Consider the following 9,096-nt stretch of genomic DNA (forward strand, 5'->3'; position numbering starts at 1 on the left):
GTTGTGTTTGTACAGAGCATGAATACGGAAGATGATTAGGGCCACTGAAAACAAAAAGAAAAGTTAACTGAATTTTAAACATTATTTAAGATTGATATAGGGAAAAAAAAGTCAGAATCCTGACTTTAATCTCAGAATTCTGACGTTTTTCTTGAAATTCTGACTTTTTTTCTCAGAATTCAGACTTTAATCTCAGAATTCTGACTTTTTCCTCAGGACTTGGACTTTAATCTCAGAATTCTGACTTTTTTCTCAGGACTTGGACTTTAATCTCAGAATTCTGACTTTTTTCTCAGGACTTGGACTTTAATCTCAGAATTCTGACTTTTTTCTCAGAAGTCAGACTTTAATCTCACAATTTTGACTTTTCTCTCAGATTTCTGACTTTTTTTCCCCTGAAAATTCAGACTTTAATCTCAGAATTTTGACTTTTCTCTCAGAATTTTAACTTAAATCTCAGAAATTTGACTTTTCTCTCAGATATCTGACTTTTTTCCTCCTTAGAATTCTGACTTTAATCTCAGAAATATTACCGTTTTTCTCAGAGTTCAGACTTTAATCACATAATTTTTACTTTTCTTTTTGAATTTTCTCTCAGATTTCTGACTTTAATCTCAGAATTATGACTTTTTTTCTCAGAGTTCAGACTTTAATCTCAGAATTTTGACTTTTCTTTTAGAATTTTGAATTTTCTCTCAGATTTCTGACTCTAATCTCAGAATTCTGACTTTTTTTCCTCAGAATTCGGACTTTAATCTCAGAATTTTGACTTTTCTCTCAGAATTCTGATTTTAATCTCAAAATTCTGAGTTTTTTCTGAGAATTCAGACTTTTTTCTCAGAATTCTGACTTTAATCTTAGAATTCTGACTTTAATCTCAGAATTCTTACTTTTTTCAGAATTTTGACTTTTCTCTCAGATTTTTTAATTTAATCTCAGAATTCAGACTTTTTTTTCAGAATTCAGAGTAAAAAAAGAGAGAATTCTGAAATTGAAGTCAGAATTCTGACTTTTTTCTCATATTATACTGGGGAAAAAAAATGCAAAAATCTGTTAACTTTTCCTATTTTTTCAGTGGCCCTAATCCTCTTCCTTACATGCAGACTTTTGCAGTTCATTTGAACTGTATCCAAAACACAGCCTCTTTTTCTCTGCCAAACACCAACAGGAGTGAGAAAGGAACCACAGATCCTAATAGACGTTCAGCGTGAACTTAGAAATTGGTCCTATTTAATTGCAGTGAGTTAAAAAGGCAGTAAAAAAGGGACACATCCGGTGAAGTGCAGAGGAGAGAGTGTTTGCAACGATGGAGAAGCACGTCTGTCAGGTAAGACCGAGCTGCTTTCTTCGATGCGATGCCTCCTTTTCTGCTGGAAACAAGCAGCATGGGCGGGCATCGACAGAAAAAACGATATTTATGCATCCGTTAGTGTTTTATGGCGTCGAATACCAGCGCCCGTTGAGGCAGTTCAACACATTCCCACCAAGGTTGTAGTTCCATCACTGGTGCGCGCGTGTTTGCGCGTGAGAAATAGGTGATTGCTGAGCGGACACCTGTGGGTTTGTGTTCTGCCTGCTGTTTGAGTTGAAGGACAAATAAAAACACAGCAAAAACAAATGCTGGAGGCGACTAGATCAAAAGAGAAAAGCAAGAATTTGGGGGTAAATAAAATAAAATAAATAAATTAGACCCTCCTGCATGCACTGAATTCGGATGTTTTCCTAAAACATGCAGGCAAATAAAGGGTGTGAATTGTGTCAAAATAGTTACAGTATCCATTTAAAATGTGCATGCTTAGAATTGCCAGAATTTATACATCTTTTTTTATGATAATAGGGGATATATATAGTGGTGGGTTTTAAACAAACAATCTGCAAAATAACAGCTTTTGTTGTTTTGCTGTAGCAGTGAACCAGCTGCCTTTATGTATTTAAAGTTGTAGGGAAGTCATATTTAAATGTCAAATCATTCTGGCTTAAACATGTATATAAATTTACTCTTTATTAGACTATATTGTCCCAAATTTTAGAAAATGTCTATATATAAACATATATATATATATATGTATATATATCCTGTCTTAAAATCTGTGTGTTTTTCCCGTTATCTTATGCAGGCCAGTTAGTTATATGTCAGCCTGAACACCTAAATTTGGCCAATCATATATCAGAGGTCATCTGTCAATCAAATTTTTTCAGTCATAGCATCTGGATTCAAATGTCACAGTTAATATACGCAACGGTTGAAATAAAAAAATAATAATAATTTTCCTTCCCATTGAGTTCCGTCCCAGTGTTCACGGATATAGACGTCTGTGTCTTCAGCAGGCGTAGAGCTAACAGAACTGGCAGCGTTGTGAGGCAAGGGCTCAAACATGTACGGCTGTTACCCCCGGCTCACACCGACTCCGGTCTTACCGTTGCGGTGCGGTGGGTGCGGCGCCGCAGTGATTCCAAGTCATTAAAAAGACGTAAGCCTCTCTCACCGGCTGCTGAGCTGTCCGGCTGCGGTTACCGAGACACTCCGGAGCCCTCCGAAACAAGCTCTCGCAAATATCCTTATTTGGGCTGTGTTATCGCGTGAAGTTACGTGAACTCAAGTGAACTTCTGTTCTCGCAAGTTAAATCTCCGGACCTGTTGCCGGAGCCGCAGAGCTGCACCGCACCGTAGTCAAATGGGCGGTGTGAGAGGGGGTGTGCGGGAGTTGCGGTCTCCGTCGGCTCGGTAACCGCACTGGAGCCAGTGTGAGCAAGGGGTTAGCCTTCTACACCAAACCAAGCTTCTGCCGCCCTGGTGTCCTCTTCCACAACATCTTCGCCTCTGTTTTTCTCCTCTAAATAAAAAATGTATGACGGAGGAGACTCATCCACGACCTCCGACACAATCTCCTCTTGCATGTTTCCGCTGTCCATAGCATTCCTTGACGGTGTTGTTTTTAAGCAGAAGTGTCAAGTAAAGAAGTACAAATACTTCGTTACTGTACTTAACTATACTTTTCAGGTATCAATACTTTATTCTATTACTTATTTTTTTCCTACTTCTAACTTCTACTCATTACATTTTCACACAAGTATCTGTACTTTCTATTCTTTACATTTTTAAAACAAATGTTACTCGTTACTCTTGGCTTTGGTTTAATGTTTATAAATATTTATTTCACGTCATGTGCGCCATCCAATGCAGATCATTGGCGCCATTCACATCTAGTGAAAACTAGTGTAATTGGATGAGTCATGTAATGCAAACACTCATTGGTTAGCTAAAGGAAATCATCAGAAGCAAGCAGGTGTTCTTCAAACTGCAACAATGAATTGTCTATTCCATGCTACAATGTCGGATTCAGAAAAAGATGTTCAAAGGTTGTCACAGGTGAGAGCGTATCGGTAGATGGAGACCAACAAGACCTCCCTCATCATAGGCCCTATCTTAAACAAATTTTCCAAATAGTCAAAAAAAAAAATTTAGCTTTCAATTCATATAATGGAATCTGACTGTTTTTTTAAAGGTTACTTTATACTTTAAGTAGTTTTTGGAGCACATACTGTATTACTTTTACCTAAAGAGGTCAAGTTGATACTTCACCTTTTACCAGAGTTTTTAAAACTGCAGTATCTATACTTCCACTTAAGTAACAAATGTGTGTACTTTTGACACCACTCTTTCTAAGTCACCAATTTAGTGCTACTTGGTCCCAATGTAATTTTGCATTAGGAACTTACTAGCACCAAGTTGCTAACTGGTTAGCAAGATGCTTCCGAGACACCGACCGCAATCAAACTTCCATGCGAACCTTCCGCCAATATATTATATATTATCGCCGACATATTCCGAAAATAAATTAAGCTTAGGCGCAAATTCAACTGATTAGCTGGATGAAATCAGAGACTAATCCGCCTATGAAGCAGCTGTTTAGCATTCAACCACACTTGCTCAACCTGCCAACAACGAGCATCTGAGTTGGATCGCACGTCAGAGTTTGATGCTGATGACCCTGATTCAACCCTCCTGCATCCCCTTCTCCAGCCTCCTTACTAGCTCATCTGGCTCCTTATCCATGCCAATGCTTCTCCTTATTTCAGTAATTCCCTGGACGTATGCTGCTTTCACGAGGCAGGAGACCTTCATGTAATCTCTGGCTCTGTCAGAGATTTCTCCCCAAGGGGAGTTTTTTCTCTCGACTGTTACTCTATACTTGCTCATCATAGAGGTTCATACGAACCTGCGCCTTGTTCCAGCTGGCATCCTTCTGCATATCATTTATGTTCCACCACCATTTTCAGGCCTGGGGGGCTTCATCCCTGTTCTCACTCAGTAGCTCATGCATGTAATAAAAGTGAAATTCCTTATTAAAGGAAAAGTCCGGTAAGCAAGGAATAACCATGGATCATTATTTATAACTAAAACTAATACGGTTAACCAATTGCGGTAATTTAATGGATTTATCATTAATCAGTAAAAAAACCAAAACAATATTTTGTTGCGAACCGGTAGGTGGTAGTAGTGCTCCTTAACAAACATGGATGTCTCTGATAAAGCACATTCAAATGAAATTACTCTTATTTAAAAATAGTTATCATTTATTAAAAAGTATATTATAATTTCATACTTAAAGTACTTTCAGAATTTTGTATTCTGAATGTGACCGGACTTTTCCTTTAATGTACCCCTCCGAGGCATAGCGCCATACTCTTAAGTTATTTTTTCAATAACACTTTTCTAATTGCCTTTCTGAGTTATTTACATTTCTCCAACATTCAGCCGATGCCTATGGCTGCCTGTGGTGACACATTTCCCCACCTCTTCAAAAAAGTGCAACAAATACTCATTCTGTTCACATCCACACACTAATGAGAATTAGTTTTTTCTGCATTAACATGGATCATAAACAAGAGGCAGTCAATCCTGCAGGTAAAGCATGATACATGTTTATTACTGGCAACTGACCAGGGCCTGTGCATCTCAAAGAAGCTGATTCATTTCTCCCACTAATAGCTTCTATGCACAGCTCACTACTTCCTGAACTTGAGCCAGCTTCTCTGTCTCCTGTCATCACTGGACAAGCTGATTAACCCAGGTGTGTCTGGCTGGTTACTGAGGTCAGACACACCTGGATTAATCATGCAGATCTTGTCTCATTCTGTTTCCTGTTACTGAATCCCATTTTTTCATCATGATCTTTCATATATTTACAAATTGAGTAGAAAAGCACAGTTAAGCCTTGAAGTCTATGCTCATAAATCATAATCATAAATCAGCAAAACAACTAAAAATATCTCTATTTATAATAACTATCTGAAAATATAAACTAAGTCACCAATCACTTCTAAAATGTCTTTAGACAAACCCTTGTTGATTCTAATAATTTTTCAATATAAATCACTCAAATTTTTTTTTTTTTTTTTGTACCTAGGCACGGACCAAAGATTTCTCAAAAGGATCAGCGCAATTCAAATAAAATAATAGATGAACACATACCATATTATAGGTCAACTCCCATCAGTTGCAACCATTTTTGACAACAAACTTCTTCTGTTTTAAAAGTTGTGCTCTCTGTTCCTTATCTTTACGTTAAAAGCAGCTCAGCCAGGTACCATAACAGCTGTTTTAATGCTCACACGCTCTTTCAACTCTAATAACAGTCTACATGCAACATTTGCACCCTAAACTGTAAAATCGGGGGACATTTCTGGGTACAGCTTTTGTCGGGAACAGGTGATCCCTAACGGGGACTGAACCTGGAAAGCAGGGATATCTTTTCACCATGTTATAAAGTAGTATTTTTATGAAGAATTGGTTTTAGTGGTAAGGTTTTAAACTTAGAAAAGGGTTAGGGTGAGTCCTGATGGGCTGCAGCCAACTTCCAGAAGAGGGGAGTCTGAAACAATTTGTTTTCAGGGTGGAAAGGGGCCAACAGCAATCCCTCCTGCTCGCCTCCAACTCCTGGATGCATGCAGATCCTAAAGAGAAGGAAGACTGCGTCCAATCATGCTCCCTGCAACCTGCCCTTGTCCCTGGTGGTGGCAGCATCGTACCAGATGGTGATGGAGGAGGAAAGGATGGACTCAATAATGGAGGAGTACAAATGCACAGTCATTGTCTTTGGCAGGCTGAAATTTTTCAGCTGCGTAGGAGCTGAAAAATTGTGATGTTTAGCTCCCACTTGAGGTTTCTGAGAGATGATCGTGCCCACGAAGCAGAGGGATAGGATACTGGAGAGTCACACAGTATGATGGGACGGGTGGATCTGTGCTCTATTAACTCCATGACCATTTCCACTGTTCTTTATAGTGTTGAACTCCATGCTGTTCTGGCTGCGCTGGGACACCAGGTGATTGATTTCCCACCTGTAGGCAGTCCCATCCTGTGGGGAATGAGACTGTCTATAGGAGCTTGATGAACTGGTGACTGGAGGTGTAGATGTTGGTGTACAAGGAGAAGAGCTGAGTAAAGAACACAGCAAGGGGGGGGGGTGCTGGAGGTCCTGAAAACTAAGACATTTTCGCAGCTTCACATGATATTTCCTGTCTATCATGCACCTGCATATATTTGACTGCACACACAGAGTTGATGTGTTACCATATCTCTACAAATCTAGATATTGCTGCTATGAGAGGCTGCAAGTCCCTGGTTAAAACACCACAATGTGCCACTGTGGGTCCCTGAGCAAGACCAATAACACCAATCACTAAGTGCAGAGAGAAATTCCCACGCTATTGGACAATTAAAATATATTAAGATAAGAGGACTATGATATCTATCTATCTATCTATCTATCTATCTATCTGTCTGTCTGTTTCTCTGTAGAATAAAGTGGATGTATGTTGCATTATGGTCATGGTGATCATTTGCTGGATCTCATTTAAAACTATAGCTATATTAGTCAAGGAATACTAGGGGCTTTGTTAAAGCACTAGATGATGTAAAGCAGATTAAATGTAGTCGAATTCAAACAAGGTTTCAATAAATACTGTACATGTTTGATCTCTGAGTTTTCAATTATCTGGATCTGGTAGTGAAACAAGTCTGAAGACATCCCTGGTCAAATGTTAACTCAATTCGTATGAATTATAATGGCAGACTATTAACTTTATACTTCTTCTTAGAATATTTACAGATAAAGAAATTATTAAATATAAGAATATATTTGCATAGAAAATACAGTTAAATGGTTGCAAGATTTTAATCCAGTTTCTTAAATCATCTTAAATCAGTCATAATTTTTAAGGGACAAGGTATTTCCCATAAAAAGATTAACTTTCCAAAGATTTGAGCTTGTCTTAAAAACTGGCAGAAAATATAAAACAGACTGTTATTGAGTTTAAAAATAATACCTGTACTGTCGATATAGCTGTAATGCGTTACATGAAATTTTCTCATAAATGCCTCCCCGTCTGTCATTGCAGTCAACACACATGCATTTCACAACAGTTAACTTCCGCATTAACAGAATGTCAGTGAAAACTTTGGCTTGTTATCAGAGTGGCTGCATGCCAGGTTTACAATGCTTTACCACAAGCAATGACAAGAATGTAGACAACTTCACAGCTTGGTGCCAGTTTCTTCAGTACTGTCATCAGTTTCCTGCTAGAACACATTTCTTCTTTTTTTTTTTTTTCTTGGGAATTTTCAGGAATTTGCTAGTGCAGGCTGTTAGCAGCTATGTCTAACACATGTGTGTCATCTTTCTCTCTTGATTTGAGAAAATGCCTTTTTATAACTTACTTAGCAATTTTCATTCAGATTGACACTTGGCTGTCCTTTTCTTTCCTTCATATGCGCAGCAGTGTTTTTTTTTCTCCCTTTTTAGTTCTGTCAAGAGTGAAGTCATGCCTATAATCTGTCACATTCAGCTCACTGCTACTGATGTTTGATTAGTCACTGACTTGTAATGAGGGGCAGTATGCGCTCCCATCAGCGTGTTAATGCCGGCACAGAAATCTTAGACATTCTTTGAACGGATCCCTGACAGTCTAAACCAATGTATCACTTTAAAATGTAATTATACCAGTAAAGAATTTCTTAATTTTACCTAAAGTGAGATGCCAACATATATGGTTTACAAATAAAGTAGCAGATTTCATCTTTTTTTTTTTTTTTTTTTACAATATTTAACTAAAATGTCCCTTTTAATGGATCTTTAAATTAAAAGCTCCCCTATTTTTTTCATGTCAATCTGAATTTTACTGTCTGAACGTGCATTGAGTAATAATAATAATATCAGATAAATTGATTTGAAAAATTAAAATCAGGAGCAGCTGAGCCTTTTAAACAGGGGCGGAGCTCGATGGGGGGCCAGGGGTGGCCATGGCCACCCTTAACCAATCATTGGCCACCCCTACCATTTTTTTCCCTGTAACACAGATGGTGTCAGCAGTAATACTCTCAAGAGAAATATTCAAAACATTTTCATTTTTCATATATTAACAATTAATTGACAACAAAAACACTGTGGTTAATTATGCACATCAATATACTAACATTTAAGATGATAAGTACAGAATTAATTGCTGTTTTCAGAAAAGATTATGTGTTATATAGGGTAAAGAGAAAATTATACCTCTGCAAGTCATCTAAGAGTCTTCAGTGAAATCAGAAATAAATAATTATTTTAATAAAAACTTATTAAATAATCAATTTATGTAGCTATTAGTACTTGTAAATATAAATTTTATGCAGAATGATTATTGATAAAAGTAGGTAAGACATGACAATGGAAAAGATGTTCAATCCAGAACTCAAACCTGAAAGAATTTTATCCACTATACCTTTTATCTAGAAAGCACGGATGTTTAAATATATGCATCTATTTGTTGGCAGGGCTGTCGTAAAGGATAGTTGATTTAGAAAATATGGATGTTATGCTCATTAATTTTCCTGTTGAGACAGTGTTGCTTGACCCTGAGGTTCTGGCATCTATCCACTTTCGGCCACCCCTCAGTGTACTTTGGTTATTGCCTGGCCACCCTTATAAAACCTTTCTGGCTACGCCTCTGCTTTTAAAACTATTCATATCCCTTTAACGTTTTAACTGTTTTGCAAAACCTCAAAGTACCGTAGCACATAAATTAGAAGTGGAGGAACATTTGGGATGGTTT

This window comes from Cyprinodon tularosa, unplaced genomic scaffold (genome assembly GCF_016077235.1).
Source record: "Cyprinodon tularosa strain WSP-4 unplaced genomic scaffold, ASM1607723v1 ctg388, whole genome shotgun sequence".
Taxonomy (NCBI): domain Eukaryota; kingdom Metazoa; phylum Chordata; class Actinopteri; order Cyprinodontiformes; family Cyprinodontidae; genus Cyprinodon; species Cyprinodon tularosa.